This window comes from Frankliniella occidentalis, unplaced genomic scaffold (genome assembly GCF_000697945.3).
Source record: "Frankliniella occidentalis isolate FOCC.00 unplaced genomic scaffold, Focc_3.1 Scaffold6, whole genome shotgun sequence".
Lineage (NCBI taxonomy): Eukaryota > Metazoa > Arthropoda > Insecta > Thysanoptera > Thripidae > Frankliniella > Frankliniella occidentalis.
Window position 1 is genome coordinate 3,647,617 of NW_026267136.1, and position 4,871 is coordinate 3,652,487.

Sequence of the window (4,871 nt, forward strand, 5' to 3'; positions counted from 1 at the left end):
GTTACGCTCGGACCGGTTCCCCCAAAGCTCCGTCCCCCCCTGCGCACCAGGGGTACTCGGGGGGTACCTACCAACCCGAGAAGTTATTTTTCGCCTTTTTGTTTATTTTTTATTTATTCTGATGGCAGCAAAGCGGGGAGCGTGGAGTCCAGATTCACCCGTGCGGTTGCCGTGACCACACCGCACGCCACACTCTGGCTTATTTCGCTCGCTCGGTCACTTTATTTTCCACCATCGGCGACGAATCTCGCACCTCCCAGCCTCAGCAGGTGGTGGTGGTGGAGGTGCTATGTTCAGCCCTGACGATGACGTTCTTCGATAATTACACCCTTCTCCTCCCCTCCCCCTTCTCCCTGCAATCGGGCGGTGCTGGGTGCCTGCGCTCTCCAAGCTGCGCGGGCGCGCGCCGTTGTTGTGTTGGGACTCCGTTCGTCCTTTACTTGACATTGGCGTGCTGCCGGGCCGCGCGGGGAGAGAGAGAGAGAGGGGGAGACCCCCCCCCCCCAACCTCCTCCTCGCGGGTACCCCGCGCCGCTCCCGCTCCCCTCACTCGGCGAGCGAGAGTGATTCATCATCATGCCCACCTCGTCTCGGTTCTCTCTCCTTGCCCCCATCGGCCCCCAAAATCAGCAGCGCTATCATCTTCCAGACGAAATGTAATCACCGTCCGTGTGGACTCGCGGGCGCGATCGATAACACCGCCATCGTCATCGTTGGGGCGTACGTGGTGTGTACGAACTACAGCACCTGGGACTCGATGCGTTGGAACGTCGATTTCCAATGCAGTGGTTTTGAAGAGAAGGCCCTTCTTCCTTCTACGCCCCGACTCTCCTGACCCAACTAAACCCAACGCGTGACCGCCAACAGCAAACCCGCCCGCAGTAGCAGGCGCCGCCTGGTGGACGGAAGGTAGGCAACCCATCGGACGCGCCGACCCGACGGCTTGACTGCCTGCAGGCGCGGCGGTCGCAAGGGAGGGGAGCGGCAACGCGTCGGCCAACAGTGGCGGCAGTGGCGCGCTTCATCGTCGTTTTCCCACAGGTCCGCCGTTGGCAAGCAACAGCGGGGACATTTTTGTCTGCGTCGCCGTGTGCAGATTGCATATCGGGGCTGTGTATGCGGGTGCCGCACTGGTGCCGCGTGCGTCGGCCACCCGTCCCGCACCCTCCACCTCCACCCCGTCTCTCCCCCATACGGGCGGGCGCGGCCAAACGTCCGTTTCACACACAAAAAACAATCATAAGTGGAAGTACGTTCGTACACCGCTGTCGTGGGTGGAGGTGGGTAACTTGGTGGGTGTACAATGCACCTCCAAAGTTAGAAGCGGGCGCAAACCGCTTCCATAGCTTTTTGAATCTGTCTGTGGACTGATAAATTTTCACTCCAGACACGACGAAAACATGAAACCACTACCCCACCCGGGCCTCGGCCCGGCCCCGTGAACCCGAGGCACGATATGTCGGTGAGTGTCGTCGTCTGATCAGAACTTCTGCTGTAATTTTTGCTCCCGCCGTGTCGCGTCCCCTACCCCTCTCCTCCTCCCCACCCCGCATTTCTCGCGCCTTTATGGAAACAGATGGAAACGTAAACAAACAGTGAAATCGGTGTCACGATCTGCGCCTGCTCAGTACCGATAATACCTTCTCATTTAATTGATCATAGGATGTTAATCAGAATTTTAGGGTGGACATCGGCGCTTTTCGATTTTCGAAAATCACACACAGGGACCTCCGCGGCGCGGAAGGCCGCGCGCGCATGGCCGCTCGGCCCGCTCGGCCGGCCGGGGCTCTTCTTCCTTCACTATATTCGCTACAACTGATCCACATTTGGTACAAACTGTGATTCCTTGTGGCCCGAACCCCGAAAACCTTTCTTTTTTTTTTTGGAATGGTCTAACCGATGCGTGCGTGCGTGCGGACGGGCGCGCGCGCCCGGGTGCAATGATGGCCATTTTCCTAAACATCTTCAATTGTTTCAGGATCACAAACCCATTCGTACGCAAGTACTTCAGCAAGGAAAGCCTCCAAAATCGCGCTCAATACGTGAGAGGAAAAAGACTCCCTCGCTCGCCCCGCTTCGTCCAGGAGGCAGAGGCCATCCTCACTGACCTGGGTAACGCGTACATGGGTAAGTTGACGCCATGCCGCCAGGGATCACGAAGTCTAGATAATACCTGTCATCGATCTCAACTTTTCTATCTTCTAGCGAGGACTCTCGATGACGCACAAGAGTTTTTCCAGGGGATGGTAGGCGCCCCTGGAGAGGAGTCTCTTGTTTTCGCCAGTAAGAGATTATTGGGACTGATTCAAAAGGACGACGTTGTGCAAGGCGACGACACTTACAAAATTAGACCATACCTTGAACAAGTCAAGACACGTCTTCATAGTGTCATTATACACCAATGACCAAGTAAGTGTGCGGAGTAGAGATAGCGGTTGACGCAGAATTTACAATTACTTTTAGTGAAAGAATGTAATTTTAATCTGTCCACTTTTTCTTTTCCAGATGTATCCAGTTGCGTGCGCCGCTATAACTAATGGCACCGCCACGGCGTACGCAGCTGTCCTTGAAAACCTGAAGGAGCTTATGGACTCTGTCCTAGGGGCTGTCAAAATAAGATACGGTTTGGCCGACCGACCGACCGACCAACCGTCAACCTCGGAACGACCAGGACGACTGAAATATCGTGTTCCAGGATTGTCTCGCACGCCGAGTCCAAATCTGGTAGTGCCGATGTCGTCCGGGCCCCCGGGGACGTCATTGGGGACCTCCCGAGCACGCCGATGACACTCCCATGACACTCCCACGACAAATACGATTCAGCTCCAAAAGTTGTTACACACGGGCGGGCTGGTGCATATTTCTTAAAAGTCGCCAAATATAATTATTATTAATAGCAAATCGCCCATCATAGTTTCTTATCCTGATCATTTCACTATTGTCAACATGGCACTTCCCTGGCGTTGCCGTCTTGGAGCCACACAACGATGCACGGGACGGGAAGCATCCCCAAAGGATCACATCCTGGACAAGCGAGGCGTGATTGCCTACCCCAGGAAAGAATCACATATCCCGCGACCACGACATGTCGGTGAGTATGCCGTAATTAGTGCTCTCCCCCTTTGCCGTGCCGCGTCCCCTACCCCTCTCCTCCTCCCCAGCCCCACCGCGCATTTCCCGCGCCTTTATGGAAACGTAAACAAACAGTGTATATCGGTCGGTGTCACGATCGGCGTTTCTGCCAAATACCGATAATACCTACTCATATAATTGATAATCATAGGATTTTAATCAGAATTTTAGAGTGGACATCGCCGCTTTTCGTTATTGATCGCAAGGTATAGTGCTTGATTGTTTCCGGCCCGGAACATTGAATTGTTCCATTCCGGTTATTGTTGTAGGAGGTTAGTGTTCTCCTGTGGCTCAATGTTATTTCCACGCACAATTAAGTTGTAAGTTATTTTTTGAAGCCGAGTAAATGATGCCCGTGATGTAAATAACTTGGCTCACTGTCAGCTTTGTTGAAAGGGTGTTGAATGGGTACACTCCTCCAATCCATGCAGTATGTTAAATACTGTTGTAGGTCCTTATGCAACTGGGTGAACTGCCAGTCGTGTTTTATCACGTATCATATATTTTACTCTATATTATTCTGGCGGAACAGAAAACTTTATTACTTTCTGGTTGGGGTGCAAACCAAGTGGTACTATTTGCGTAATCCCCCACCAATCAATGTGCGTTGCAGATAATTTGCAGCTGCCCCTTCGCACTTAATGTTTAATCCAGTGCCAAAATTAGTTATTTGAAAGACCATAGTCATTTAGATACGCATGGGGGGAGAGGCATTTATAAGTGTATTGTATGAGTAAATTATATGTAATTATTAGTAGATGAGCGCTAAAAGTACCGTTTAATATGATTGCAGGAACTCGGCCCAGAAATGTTCTTGACATGAGCAAGAGAAGTCTATGGAGTCATTTTACCCAAAAAAATAGGTGAGTTGACATGACAGTAACCGCCAACGCTGGTCCAATTTGTCTCTGTACAGACACTATGAGGAGCTTCCTTTCGTGTGCATCAAAGGGTGGTATTTGATGTTTTTTTGTAGTGCCTTGGTTCTTTGTTGTCGATTTCAATCCTCCTCTGTCAAAATCCAGGCTGATTTGTTATCACTGAAAATGTCCGTAAAAATCTTGGCAGAAATCTTGGCAATTTGGAAAATTGCTGGTATTGGTTTGGATTGGTGGGGCAGACTCCCTTTACACATGCTCTGTCTAAATATCATGGTGCCGACCCACTACAGCGGAGTTCTTAGCCAGTGGGCCTAAGGTAGCCTACCCACCCTTAGTTAAAGAGACCAGCTCTTATAAAACTCAAGTTTTTGTGGACAGGGGTGGTTTTTGACAGATACAAACGTAGTTTTTTGGTGCCTGGTTTACTCCTGTCGATTCGAATACTCCTCCATCGAAATCCGGACCCATCAATTTATAGCCTTTGTAAATTTTGCCAAAAATGAAAAAAATTTGAAAATCCCTCGAAATGGTTGGGATTGGTCCGACAGCATCCTGTTTCAATCTCTCCGTCGAAATTTCGCGCCGCCGGTCCATTTCAAGTGAGTTACGACTGTTTTTCCTGGACTGGTTCTCCTGCGAGGTAGGCAGCCCATCGTACGCTGCCCGCCAGATTCAAAAGACCTCCTCTTAAAACGCAAGTTTCTGTGGACAGAGGTGGTTTCTGACGGAACCAAAAGTAATTTTGTGGTCCCCTGGTTCACCTCTGTCGATTCGACTACTTTTCCGTCGAAATCCGGATCCATCAATTTTTGCTAAAAACACAAAGGCTATAGCCTTTGTATATTTTGCCAAAAATGA

The 4,871-nt window shown here is 50.9% G+C and overlaps 1 long non-coding RNA gene across 1 annotated transcript; it reads left to right on the forward strand.

The window, feature by feature from the left end:
• The first annotated feature begins 521 nt into the window (after nt 1-521).
• Nucleotides 522-4,868, forward strand: LOC113217299 (uncharacterized). The gene is made up of 5 exons (XR_008011630.1): nt 522-1,462; nt 1,979-2,127; nt 2,206-2,409; nt 2,506-3,091; nt 3,926-4,868. It is a non-coding gene; the product is annotated as an uncharacterized LOC113217299 (long non-coding RNA).
• Nucleotides 4,869-4,871: the final 3 nt, after the last annotated feature.